Below are 15,259 nucleotides of genomic sequence, written 5' to 3'. Positions count from 1 at the left end.
TCGAACGGCGCTGGTAGCTGGCGACGAGGGCGTTGGGCCGCGAAATGAATTCCACCCTTCACCGAAGGGAGGAGAAAAGAAGCACCCTCTCGCGCACACTCGCGCCGATGCTCTATCGCGCGCACGTATGCACGGATACATCGGCGTTCCCGAAGCGATGCCCGGGGCTGCCCGGAGACTGATAACGTCGCGCTAGAACGAAGATTTGTGAATACATTAGAGAAAATGCGCAGGGGTGGCCGTGGAACTAAGAGGGCGGAAAGATGGACTCTGAGAGATGGTGGGATCGGTTCCCTCAGGGAAACGCTTTTGGAATCCTCCTCTGACCGAGTATTTATCTTACGATCGCGAAAGCTACAGCTGCGGGAAGTCCACGCGACCCTTGCCCGAATTCCGGCTGAAATTCTCTTAACGTTTCGTAAGAACCTTCAATTAATGGCTCACGAAGACTGACAATTGACTTTGATAGCGTGTAAAATAGCTTATACAGGGTTATTGGATTGCCCAAGAAATTAGTAAGGAAATTACCTTCTTAAGTGTATTGCGAATATTTTGAATCTGTTCTTGTCCTGCAGTACTTACGAGATCAAGCACAAGAAAGAAGGAGGCTAAGTCTCGCGACACAAGAAGAAGACTTAGTCTTGTAACATCGACACACGAAGAAGACTTAGTCTTGTAACACTGATACACGAATAGGGCTTAATCTTCCAACGTTGATGCATTTACAAGTTATTAAGATCTCCGATATTTTCTTTGTACACCATGATGACAGGTCCAATTTTTTGTATCATTCACTAAATGCATGTATGCCACTGTCTGAAGAAGTTGAGCAATTTGACATCGATATGGGAACAAACTAAAATACAATGTAAAATTGTATCAAACCAGTTGCAACTAAAATAACAACATGTCTGGAACAGTTAGAGAGCTCGTAAACAAGTATATGTTCTAATTAAAAGACGGGGTTCGATAAAAATAAATGCAATGAAGGAAGAATCGTGAAAAAGTAGCGCGGCAATGGTTTAATAAAACAATTTGATCAGCGGTTCGAGGAGGCACCCTAACCCGAAGAGCTCGAATTACGTGGCAGTCGTATAAATCTGGACGATTCCGATTGCGAATCGATTTGCAATCGTTCGAAAACCTTGTTGGCTCCTCTCTAGCTCGGGTCCCGTTTCGTTTCTACAAGAACGCCTAATTCTCGACCCGGAGGAGGCGATCGGCCCGATCTAAATTGCCCCCGTTACTTTCGCTTTTCGAGCGGTCCTCCCGTTGCTCCGGGCCACTCTCAAAGGGCACCGTGTTTCGCGACAGTGACAAAAAGAGTCGTCGGTATTACGAAGGTGGAGACATCGTTTCCGTCCTCGATCCCCGTCGTTTCTCATCTCCGTCATTTCTTTTCGCCTTCTGCCGGGTTTCTCGCTCGCTTACTCTCCCGGCGAGAGACTGATGGCGGTTTATATTACGCGGATTCATATTACCACCAATTAAACTCCTATACCACCTCGAGCCTGTGGTGTTCATACTTTATACCGGGGAATATGGGACGTTGGTACCTGGTGCACGGTTCTCCTACATGCTCGTCTTTAACATTTTCTAACGGGTGTTCCGGACGCGACGCTGAGCATCCGCGTTCCTTCACCATGAGAAAAGATTCTCGTGGAAGGCAAAGTTGATGGAATTAATTTAATCGGTACAACGTTGGAATCGTCCACCTTTATTCTACCCAAATTTCTATGATAAATTTCAAATAAATATATGAAGTTTAAATTGATATATGCGATGGATTTCTAAAAGAGAAAAGGAAACTAGGACTCCGTTCCTCGTCGATCGCAGCCCCTGCGCTATACCTCGCGTCCCCAATACGTGTCTCATGCGTCGCTCTTCCAGTTCATTATCCCGGTTGGAAGGAATGTTTGCTCCTTCGCAAATTACACGGCGACCTTTGCGTGCAACGATCCCTCTTGTGAAAACTCCCTGGGCGAGATGACTCGCAATTATAGGTAAAAGTCATGCGGACTAAACGGACAGAGCGTGGAGCTCGAGGAGCAAAGCTACAGGAGATCGATAATGGTTTCGATCTGTTTTCTATATCGTTAGTACTTTCGAAGGGGAAAAATCGTGTCGAGCCGTGATTGGTATCCCATTACGCTTAATTTATTCCGATCGAAGCAAGTTTCTTTTTTTAATTTGATTTGCAAAGAGTCAAATAATTGTAAGAGTAGAATAAGGAAGGCTGCTGTAAGGTTTGGCGATGAAATAAAGACGAAAGTTTGTGGAAAAGAGGGTTAACGCGTTTCCTAGACACCCGGTGTGCAAGGATGCGAGGATACCACCGCGCGAGAGGAGACATTAATATTAAACGTCCCCACCCGAGCTGCACGAAGATCCCCGATAAGATTTTTATAGTGCGACCAGGTGGCGGCGGACTCGCGCATTGCCAAATCGCGCTAAGATCCTCCGCCTCGAGAACTTTGCATTTGACACCGTTGGTACCGCGATTTCCGCCGCTGCACCTCCTCCGCGGGACGCGGTTCCGCGCGTTTCCCGGTTCGAAAAGCGGCGACCCTACGGCCCGCGGGCAGGAGACGCGAAAAAAATATTTCTAGCAAATCGCCCGTCTAAAATTAGCAGGTTGAACAATAGAGCCGGGCAGTACTAGAGAAGCCATCAATTTTCTAGGCTCCGCAACGGTACCCGGAGCCAGCCAGCTCTCGTACCCCGATTCCCAGAACTCATTTCAATCCGGGAGGATAATTCCACGCCGAAGACATTCCGACGGTCAGTGAGTCCTTCCACGTCACCGGGCCGGAGATTCTTAAAATAAATCTCCTGGCTGCCAACTTCCCGAAACTTAGTCGCCGAAATAAATTCACGTGCTCCGTGAGCCCCCGAGCCGGACGAAGCGCGGGGGACACGGAACGATCTGTTTATGGGGGCAGACTCGAGCAACGGATCGAAAAAATTTTTATTCTTTTGCATTCTCGAGAATGTTGTGTACAAATTTCAAAGTGAAATTCTCTCTGTGGGAAATGAAAAAAGATATCGACACCCCCTTCCTTTCCTCCCCAACGTGCACAAACATTTATTGCCTATTTATGGAGATCTAATGGCGTGCAGCGTAACTAAATTCTGCAATAATAATTACTTAAACTATGTTTATTGCATAATAAAATTAGAAATTTATTGCAGGGATCAGTTTTTTGTGTTCAAAGTCGTGTATCTTCGACAATTTTACTATTACGAACAAAATGTTCGATGTTTTATTCTAGATCAAAGTAAAAATTATTTCATCCAAAGTCGATAAAACGTAACGAAAAAGAAATATTTGTATCTTGAAAGGTTAAAGAACATATGTCTTCTGTTATAAAAAAAAATTGCCAAAGATCACTTCTCGTGTTAGCATTTTACTCGAGTTTCCCTCAATCTACCTCCTTCACTACCCTGTTACCAATAGTTGTTCTCCTTAGGAAAGAGAAATAAAATAAAACAAGCAACCAGCATCGAACTTTCAAGTTGATTCTCGTAGGGGTGCACAATTGATAAAATAACGAATCAGATTTGTCTTCTTCAGCTCGAAACGCAGCGGCCGTGTAAAAAATAACAGACGAGAAAGTTTTAGATTGGCTAGCGGACGGTCACTTTGAATAATCCTCGCGATTGAATCGTGCCTAGCCGAGCGGCCGTGAGGATCATACCACTTAGGAAGCATACGGAGGAACCTATCGGCCGAGACGCGAGAATTCAGCGTAGATTAGCCCGAAGCTTCTTCGGGATTGAAAGTTCACTGGCATTGGGATTATCGTGAGGGCAACGATACGTGCGAATCACGTCGCGAGTCACGGCCCCTTTCGTGACCGGCGCTCGTGAATGCCGATGGGCGTATTCGTGTATACGTCCGAAAGGAAGAATCGATCTGAAAAGATCGAATACCGAGTATCCCTACGGAGGCAGTGGTAGCTAGGCCCTCCTCTTTTATTGATTCACAGACTGTCGCGGTTGTTTTCGGTCAACCATCGATCGAGACTTAGCGTTGCGACGATCGTCTACGAAAATTTTCATCGTACGAGTAATAGACAAGCCAGAAGCACCGACACAGAGATCGTGACACACGTGACAACAGTTTCAAGATTATACAGTGTGCTTTGTAGTAGAGAAAACATAAAAACAGAGAAGAAAGTTCACATATTTGATCAGAGAGAAATTTTAAATGGAGCAAAAGAAGGTTCAAGAATATATTTCTATGTCTTCTAGATCCACCCCTGTGAGCCGACCAAAGAAGACGGAAACAATGTAATTCATCTATATGTTGCACGTTAGAAGGGACAATGAGCATCGAAACCAGGAAACGGCAGGCGTGCATTTGGTGTACAGAATCGCTGAATGTAATTCAGTCGAAGCATGGCGTCTGTATGCGAATCGTTTCTCCCCGATAGACGTCTGCCAGACGAGAGGACGTTTCAGAGAATACATGAACGCTTCTTAGACACGGGTTCGTTCAAAAAACACGCTCAAGGCGACAAACGTCTAGAATTTTTTCGAAGCATAAGAAACTCTTCGACGACTGCAGGCTCACGCTAGGACAGATGGCGGCCATTTTGAGTTTATTGGAACACGAGAACGACTCGAAGACCAGATCGTATTGGATCCATATTTGCGTTACGAAGTATCACAGTTCATATTTTGTAAATTAAAAAATTAATTCTCTTATTACTTAACAAACCAAACACGGAGCAAATGTTTGATTTTTTACATAATTTGAAAGATTATCCAATGAGAAACGTTGTTGTTGTTAAGTAACGAGACGTTGTTTTATTATTCGCGATCCGTTCGCGCCCTGTTTGAATCGCATCCGAAACAATCGAAGGACAACGGTAAGCTCCGAGCCCGACGATGGGACGGGAAAGTGTAACGTGATTCAGAACTTTTACATGCCCCTCTTTGAATGCAACGACGCGCAAGTTCGTGCGCGAGTGGTTTAAGCAGACGGTAACAGGGACTGCCGAAGGCGGGACCGTAACATTGTAATCATCTCCGTGAGCGTAAAAGTCAGCCGTTCGAGCGGACTTTGAAATTTCGAATCACGTCGCGGCAGAAGGTAGTCGTGTGTTCGCGATTCGAGTGGTCAATTGTTCGCGTAACAACGTGTTAGGAAAAGACCGACGTCATTTGCGCGAGCAATTTAAATACTACTGTTTCAGCCAAACACTAGAACCATTCCCCGAATCAACAGGGGGGCTGGTTGGACGACAAAACGCTCGTTTATACAACGTATTCATATTTCGAGGGAAAAAAGGAATCGATAACATACTTTGGATGATTTTGGTCAACTTTATGGGATTCTTCGAGTGTTCCATATAGACAATTTTAATCTCACGATTCTTTGAAACAGACTGTTCTGTCCAAATGATCGTCGCTTATTTCTAATTGATATTTTCTCGAATAATCATTGAAACATGGTAAAATTCATAAATTTGTCCACCGTTTCGCGACCCTTTCGGTGGTCCTCCATCCCTCCTCGAAACCACCGGTACGCCGCGGTAACTTTCGCTCGGTTCGAAAAGTTTCTTCGCCGGCTAACTCGACTACAGCGTGTTTAGCTTTCGGGGGACTCGTTGGAGATAAATAAGGAGAAGTCACGGCGAGAAAAAGAGAAGGATCGTGTAAGAGAGCGAGTCAAGACGCGAGGGAGAAAGAGAGACGGGGAACGGGCGGACGAGCAAGAAAGAGGACAAGCGTAAAGCAGGCAAGTGCCCCTTTTGTAGCCGTTGGGTGATAATTTTTAATCAGTGCATCGTAGGTCCACCGTGAACGAACCAGCTCCTTTGTGCTCCTTTCGCGGGGAACCGAGCTGGGAAAGGTATTGACCGAGACCAAGGGCTCCCCGAAGCGGAAGGACAAAAGTTTCGGGATAATTGGAAGAGACCAGACGTTCTGGAACCAAGAATGCGTAATCCTGTAACGCTGATTTTCAACAGGACTCGACGCAACCTTTCGAAACTTTAAAACAACCTCTCCACGCAAAATGTTTAGACGGAACAATCGCTATTTAAATGGTATCGTATGTAATGGGCATATGAATTTTTCAGCATGGCAAGATTTAACTATATTATCGATAATAAGCAAGAAAAAGTTGAGATATTTATATTCGTCTAGCGAAGGGATATGTAAATTATTGTTTAACCCTTAAGTGGATCATTGGGGCTGCTGCTAAACATTAAAATCCTTCGATTCTTCCAAAAGTTATGATTTTTAAAAAATACGCATGAAATTTCGGAGAAACGTTTCTGATTACAGAGTATATTTTCGATAAAAAATTTTGTTCTCGAAAAGTAAATATCTTATCTACCGAAAAGTTATTTCGTACTTTTTTATAGGTACCCATGTGCCCTACTTCCCCCTCAAATTTCATTGAAATATATTCACTATTGTAGGAGTTATGGCCGTTTGAAAATTGGACAACTTTTATGGGGGTTTTCTCACTTTACAGGGTTAAGGAACAATTTTTTGAATATTCTTGGAATTTCTACATATTCTTCACCAAAATACGCGTCGTTTGCATTTTGAAAAATGAAAATCGTCCAATCCGTTCAGGAGTTATGATGTTTTTAACGCAGGCATGAAATTTCAGAGCAACATTTCTGGCTTGAAATAATATAACTTTCCTGAATTTTTTACTCGAAAGTGCGTGAGATTTTGGGGATATCTCTGTTCACCAAAAATGATTGTAATTGACCACCGTAACCAAAAATAATTTTTCCAGAACGAATTGAAATTTTTTTTTTCGACGAAAAATCTGTGCACATTCCTGAATTTTTTCCTCGAAACTGCGTAGGATTTCGGGCGTATGTCTATTCACCAAAAATGATTGTAATGGACCCCTGCAACTGAAAATAATTTTTCCAAAACGATTTGAAATTTTTGTTTTTCGTCGAAAAATTAAACGTGCAATTTTTCACTGCAAGTTGTGAAACAAGAAATCATGTAATTTTCTTAAACTGTGAGACAGTAGGTTCAGATGCACTTACGGATTTTTAAAAATAATTATGTATTATAAAATATTCCCCCCTTAAGAGTTTGGCTCTGCATGTTTTAGAATTCTTGATTCGAGATGTTCTTGGATGAAATTTCAATCGGTAAGAAGTAGCAACGATCTGTTGCCGGAGTCTGGTGCGTCCAAAGGGATAAAAGAAGAGTGGTTAGGCTACCATAACCCTGTGCCCGTAGCTGCGTTACGAGTCGGTCCGTGGCTTCCTCCTGGACCCCGAAGGTAAGCCGCAACAAGGACTAGACTGCTGGGCACGCAGGGCGCCACCAGAGGCTATTATAAAGGACTGCCGGCATTCCGTAGTTCCCAGCTTTACGAGGACGGGCCACGCCGATCTTCGTCGATGAATGCGAAACCATTCGCCGTGAGTCGAGGATCATTGCTAAAATTGGTCTGGCCGGTCGTCACGAGCGCAGTTTCCTCCTTTCCCAGGATGTACGCGTCGTGAAAATTGCCCTTACTCCGTCGATGTTTTGCACGAACGGGGGAAGAACGAGTGGCACACTATCAAACGCGGCTACCTTGCGATTTACATGGTCGAAAAAACTAATCGGTTTTGTTTTATCCGGCTTCGGGCTTAGCACGTATTCGGGTTCCGATACTCGATCTCTGCCGGGGAACTGGAATCTCTTTACGGAATCGCGTTCGTTTCCACTCGTACGTCATTCCAAAGGCGCGTTTTAATACAGGGTGGGACTCGTTTCTGCCGCGAATCAAAGATACGACGAGAACCATCCGTACAAACGTGTGGTTCGTTTTATTTTGCTCCACGATCACCAGTTTTGTACACCAATTTCTTCAAATCATATTGCAGTAAGAGAAATTATTCCATAAATTCGAAAACTATCGTTTCGTGAGTAAAATCATTACGTCTTTGCGATATTGGATTAAAAAATTCTCGTGGAACGACTTCGTAATATTTCGCGCCTTTTCAAACCGTCAGAGAAATATATCCAGCACAGTCCAGTTCCATTCGTAGAACTGTTTTCGAACACTTATCGCTACGTGCGACGGCCTATCATTTTGATGAAGGACAATTATCTTTCTATTTGACAAGTTAAACTGTTCGGTCCAATTGCTGCGTTTAAACTTTCAAGTTGGGCAGAACTGCACATTAATCTTTCGGCGGTTGCGTTGCAACCTAAATTATGGTATTTCCTCTGAAAATCATTATACAGTTAGAAAGTTAAGCACATGCGTGTGCGCCTTCATTATACAATTACTAAATTACCGAATCTAATAACTTAATTTTCTTCTTGCCGAGGGAAAAGTAGCTGTATGTCGAAACGAGATGGTAACGAGTAGAGTTTAATAACAATTTACCGTACCCTAATAGTTTTGGCCCAGTTGTAAAAACTTTTAAAGCCAAGGTGCCTTTGAAATTCGATTCCTTTGTATTAGAACGCGTACTGGAATACGAAGTTAAGCTTTTTGGAGTTGCAGAAAAGTTGCAAGAGACGAAGGACGTTTTTTATATTGCAAATTAAATAACTTTGCATCGCACACGATTAAATTTTTACTTTGTAGACTCGATCGATCGTATAAAACTGATCGTTGATAATTTCGTTTTACAAATGGTTTGTTAGCCTGATTAATTAATAGGAAGAAACATGTGGATAGGATTTGTCTTTATCTGTAGCTGATAGGACTTATTGATGGCGTGGGTGAGCGGCCATACGTGTTTGCGTATAAAGGGAATACACCGGTGATGTGGGTGCCACATTCCAGGGCCCATTCAAACGGCCATGCTCGACGTTGTCAGGCATGCCCACAAACAGACAGACAAACGCCTGAACGAACCTTTTCTCAATCAGGCCAATAGTTCTTAAGCTAACTGTCCCGGGCTCTTGGTATGTAGTCTCCATGATTTCTTTTTTTAAACAAACACCCATTCCGTTACTCGATAACATAAAGCCACGTAACGAACGACAGTTTCGAAACTGTATGAATTGAACTATGGGATTCTACAGCATCCATAGAATTTTGTTAACCCTTATTTATTGGGGCTTGTGAATTGTTTGGGAAAGTTTGAAATAATAATTATTTGAAAATTTATGTAATTCTCTGTTACTTCATTATTTTTTAAATGCTTTGAGGGGAAGTTGACATTGAGAGTCCACTTAACCCTTTACACTCCGAATTATATTTCAATTTTGTTACCAGCAGCTCTCAACGCTTTTAAGTGTTTTATTTGAAATTTACCTGTTAGAATATCTGTTTTATTTACACTGTTGTTGTATTTTGTGAGCTCCTGAGATCAAAATTGATGTCGACTCACACTCGACATAGGAGTGCAAAGGGTTAGGACCATCTAAGTTGTCATCGAGTCTAAAAATTCGGATTTTTAATAAATATGGTACACGATTTCTAAAAGCAGTGTAAAAGTTTCTTTGTAAAGTGAATCTAATAAAAATATCGACCCTGAGGAGGACCGGGGACTAACAGGAAACCGACCAGCCGGGCAAAAAATTTCTTGGAACCATCGGCCGTCGTTTCATAGTCAAATCGAAGTTCCTCCCAACTGTTGGATGAATGCGTTTAATCCAGGGGAGTGGAAAGGAAGACTCGATCGCGTTTAATCGGCAGGAACGAGCCGGGGATCGGCATTGTTTTGTGGAATTAGGATCGTTCGAGTGGCCCGGCTGAGAGGGGGGGGGGGGGACAGGGAACCGAGAAAGAAGATGAAGAAGGGAAGACAGGATGAATTCGAGGAGGAGATGGAGCAGCCGCTGTCCGCATACCTTTAATATCTCCACACAGAGTCCTTAGTAGCTGTTGGACAGCCACGGCGATGACGTGACACTACCGGAGTTAAGTGGCGAAACGCGCGGACAAAAAGCCGGATGAAAAACCGCGCCGAAACCGAAGCGAAGCGGCTAAAACAAAGGAGGTGTGGAGGTGTGACGAAAGGCTGAAGAGGGAACAGAGAAAGAACCCATCGGAACCGTCCGCCTTCCTCTGGCGTCTTTTGCTTTTTCCAACCTACGCAGAATGCTCCTTCGAAAATTCGTCCTTTTTCTCTTCGTCCTGATTTTTCTTCTCTCTCTCCCCCCCTCTCTCTACTTTTACGTCCTTTTTATTTCATCCAATTTCATAGTTCCGTCATGTTCCTTGATTGGATAGTACGCGACCAGCTGAGATCGAGGCTGCGTTCGTCGGGGTCGGATTTTCACGATACCGCGGATCGAAAGAAACTCTGTTAGTTCATTATTTTTTAAATGCTTTAACACTAGATTTACGGAAGCCGTCAATTTGACGGATGTCAGATTCCATGTTTAAAATTGCAGAACGCGTAAATATTACTTTTTAACAACTTATGTTCAATTTGTTTGACGCAATGGCACGAATACATATTCTAATTAAAAGAAAAATCGTATTTTAAATCTAGTGTTAAATCTAGTGTTGAAGGAAAGTTGATTTCCATTTGCCAATTTGATAAGAATCAACATTAAGTATAATAATTCTGTTGAGATTGAGAGTCCACTTAAGGGTTAAACGCAAAACAAATCAACGCGTGTGTTCATATATGTCGACTGTGTGAGTTTGTTCTGGATTCGAACGGAACCATTTTGTTTTCTGAGCATGTCAAGTTAGTCGAAGCTCGTCCATTAGAATTTTGATACTTAGCTAATTCTTCAATCTCTTTTCTATCAGATAAGTAGATCTTTCATTATTTCCAAAGGTCAGTAAAAATCGTTCACGAGTAAAGTTGCGAGGTATTTTTCGCGAGGAAATTTCGTACTCGATCGGATTAAAAATTTTTTTGTTCGACCCTACTTGGAGCAAGGCGCTCCTAAACGCAGTGGGTATCGGGGCACGCGAGAGGTTTGAAACTGTAAATAAGGCATCTTGGAGCGAGAGAAAAAAAAGAAAAGGGAATAAAATATCCTCTCCGAACAGGCGGTAAAGCTTCATTGAACGCGCAACGAAATTCGATCAGACCCACTGAAGATTATTAGGCTGCCTCGCGTGGGTTGGGATAAAAATTATTTTTCGCCTTGATTGAGATCTCTTGGGAGCAGGTTCGGCGAGCCGATGGTACGTACATGTGGGCCACGTTACAGGATCCAACCCTATGAAATATCAATGCCTTATTACTAATGTAATTTTTCGTTCAATGCTCGATGATTGCCAGACAGGCCACAGCCGCGAGCTCTGCACTTCGATACGAATGTATGATCGAGAAACTTTATTTTTTTTACGTCTACACAGGTGCCACAGAATCACTTATCAACCCCTTCTACGGTACACACGGTTTTATATATATTAATATACCATGATATCGTTGCTTAAAATTGTATAAATCCTCCTTTTACTTTGACTTGGAACAAACTGTTAATTCACTTTCGATCTAGGACAATTATCCTAATATTAGTTTTTTTAAAGACAAGAGTCACGTTAGAAGTTTCGAAGATTTTTTAAACGAAAACGAAAGAATACGTCACCGTGAAAAACGTACGGAGAGACGTTAAACTGCGGGGGAGCACGTAGATCCTCGACAAACCGATCGGATAGTAAAACTTTCATTCTCGATCGGGCACGCGGCGAGGGAGAAGCGACAGGGGTTAGAAAAAAAAGTAATCGAAATAAATCCAGGAGACCAGGGTGAGCGCGGGCTTGCATGCCAAACGGCCATTTTTAAAACTCCGTCGGGAAAATAAGAAAAACTCATCAAGTAGGGATGATTGCCGTTCCCTCCGCCCTGACGGCGAGCTACCAACAACCCTCACCCACGGGAGCCACCACGGCCACTACGCTATTCCCTGTCTGTCATCCAGGCTTTCCTCCCCCTCCCCGTGTCTGTAGAAATTCGCCTACGGGTTATTGTTCAAGTATCTTCGCTATGTTGACCTTCAATAATGAAAGAAAACCTTCGGTGAACGATGGAGTGGATCACGAGGGACGCGGAGAATACCGAGGATTATTCCTAGGGAAATAAATTCCAGAACATTGTTTCTAATTTTGGGATTTAAGGGGCCTTTCTACCTTGTGGGATTTAAAAAATCGAATTTTTTTTTTGCGTTTTCATTTAATACGTAGTCTCGAAAATATATCTACCAAATATTAAATTGAAATTTGAAAATCTAACGAATGCGTATGTGATAACGAAAAAACTATTCAAGGTATCAACATGAAATTTATACAGTATCTTTAGAACTGGTCTCCTTGTAGCATGAACTAGGATAATTGCAATATATGCAATACTTTTCCTTTTATTAACAAACAAGCAATCGAATATATGAAAATATTCAGTATTTTTTCGTAAAATAGCTGCCATTTTGCCATATTTTGTTTTTTTTGAAAAGATCCTAAATCATGCTATAACCACACTCATCTACATTAAGAATATCGTTGTATCGTTGTCGTAAAAACTGTTGTTTGTTGATCAACAAAACCAGCGTAATCAATAGATATTATGCGTTGCAAAAATTCGTAAATATAGCTAAATATATAATAAATGTATCTACAAAACACGGAATTAATCGCTCTTTAATAGCCCGCAAAAAAAAATCACAAAGAACACGTATTTTTCGTTCCTACAAGGTAGAATGGCCCCTTACTTCCCTCTGCTACCTGATTCATTCCAATCAAAAATACCTTTGCACGAACACTTTGGAATAATTTCTTTTTTTTATATATTTTTCGTGCTCAAACAATGGAGGTTTTAAGGTGGTCGTGGTTAGGGGTGCAACGTCTAGATCGCTGCCAAGGAACCGCCGATCTCGCGTGCCTCGTGAATAATGCGTTTCGTCGGAGGACGATGCGAGTTAATTTCAAATTCGTTCTTTCCACGGAGTCGCTCTAAGAAGCCCCGCTCTCGGAGAAAAATCTCATTTTCCTCGCCCTAAAGGCTCCCCTAAGAACCGCCGTCTTTTACGCCCCTGTACGCGCGTCGAGCCAATATTTGCCCGAAGAAATTCAGAAAAGTTTACGCACGAGTCCCGAGGCTGACTGCCTTCCGAGCGCGGCTTTTCTTCAGTCAATTTTCTTTTCGCGACCCTTTCCCACCCCCGGCCGCCTCTTCTCCATTTTATAATATTTCCACGCGCGACGAGGGGTTTCGCGAACGTCGTTGCGCCAAGTAATGGCTCTACTACGCCATATAAAAGGTCGAAACTCACTTTCGCCTAATAACGAAAGACGAGTCTCTCTACCGTACGAATCGTAAAAATACTAACAATAAGAATATTCAGAATCTATACTATAATCTGCCAAGTATTCTCAAAGACTGTTTAAATGACAATCATTGTGAGTTAAGAGTTGTACCTAGGAAAACACTGTTATTTATAAGAGATTTCTATAAACGTAATATTAATTATAGGAAATTCTTGATTCTTTATTAGCGGAAATAATGTTTTCCATAGTTTACGATATCATATTAACGGAGGAGTCCTATACACCGCTGTAACGAATCTCATTATAGAGATGCTGTTGCGATGCCATTAGTTTTAATCCGACTGACGGGACTCTAATAGCATTATCAACGTTAAACGTTACTTACAAATCAACTTCTTATTAATTTTTACTGCAGCTGGAAGAGTTAAGACGGGAACCGTGTTTCGTAGAGTTAATGATACTTTCTCCGTGAATCTCGTATCGTACCAAGTCGTGAATAATAGCGTCAGTATCGTAGAAATCTGGCGGGAATTTTTCATCTTCTCCGTTTTACGCCACACGTATGTAGAAAACTGTTAATTATACCGATCATTTATATTCATTTATGACTGTATTTAACATAGAAACAGTCGTGTACCGATTTAATTTATTAGATTTCGACCGATAACAAATTATCAAGCACGGTTGATCCGGTTTTCGAAAAATCGTTCTAGAAAAGCTCGTAAAAGCGACACCTAACGAATCTCCGGGTGTATTCCGGCGGAGTTTCGTGACATTTACGAGGTAATCGTACTCGACAAAGGCGAGTTACGAAATATTACGGGGTCCCGAGTGCAGTGAAAATATTTCTTCTTCGCCTCGACCCGGCCCGACAGAAACCGCAATTATAGACGTATTATGCCCCGAGATTTGCGCGTGCTTTTTTATTTTCTTGTTTCTTTTTTTGCTTTACCAGTCATCCGGTCGCTCAAGCGTAAGATTCGCGTTTAAAGGCGCCTCCTCAGCGTTACCAGTCTGTAAAAAGACCGGACAGCGACAATCCGTGAGATAACATTGGATTCTTTATCACGTTTTATGGCCGTCCGCCTCGGTTCTTCTGTTTCAGGCTCGAACACGTTATGTTTTACATTTCCACGGTCCCGCGCGAACGTGATTTTATGGCTCTTTTCCACGACACGGCTGTGTTCCTTGTCGCATCGAGGTTTCAAGGTCCGTCGGGGGTAAATGGAATAATTTGCACGAAACAGGAAATTTTTTACGATTCGAGTAATTTAAGCATTTTATCAGGTGGTAGGGAATTGCCGAAGGCTTTGAACCGGCCTACGTTGTCTCAAATAGAAGGGGAACGATTTAAGAAGTATTCGAGATCATTCGAATATTGACAAACGAAAGATGAATCGCCAACTTTTTACATTTTTCCTGGTCATTCGAACGATTTCCTTTTTTCTTTCGTTATTAAATACTACTGATAAATTGTTATTGTTCCTTGTCGGTTGCCTGTCCGAGTAAAATTCTACTCGATTCTGTCTCAGATCGCCTAAAACGTCGCGTTAAATTGCAAACCGTTCGACGGTTCCCAGTCGTTTGTCCAACGATCGATGAAGTACCAGCGGAATCTGATCTCGTTCTGGAATCGACTCTCTTACAACGTGGATTTAGACTTTTTTCTTCTGGACTGGGCTTGGGAAAAGCCGGAATGGCTGCTATGGTACAAGATAAATCTCTTTTCCGGTCCACAATCCTTAACCGGCTGTAGAAAGAAGTTCCCGTCAGTTCTTGTCCGTGGAGGAACCTGGGGGGATTTGAATACGATCGATTCCCAATAAATAAGGATTCCCGTGATTATGGAGCTGACTCTTCCACGTGGAAAGCGAATGAGGTTCGAGAGGGTACGGAGGTGGGCTTGCTATCTGTTAAAGATAAAGAGACAACCCTTGGCGACGGTAGTTGGGTTGGGCTTCGTTAGACCAAGTCCCTCTCACGAGTTCTTCAATTTTATTCGAACAACTAGCGGGGAAGAAACGACGACGGGAATTCGTCGACTCCAAATTGAACAGAAACGACGCTACTTTTCCGAACACCGCGTTTAAACAA

This window comes from Colletes gigas, unplaced genomic scaffold, assembly GCF_013123115.1.
Source record: "Colletes gigas isolate AHSC1104 unplaced genomic scaffold, ASM1312311v1 Colletes_gigas_Sc00030, whole genome shotgun sequence".
Classification (NCBI taxonomy): Eukaryota; Metazoa; Arthropoda; class Insecta; order Hymenoptera; family Colletidae; genus Colletes; species Colletes gigas.
This window is presented reverse-complemented; position numbering follows the sequence as displayed.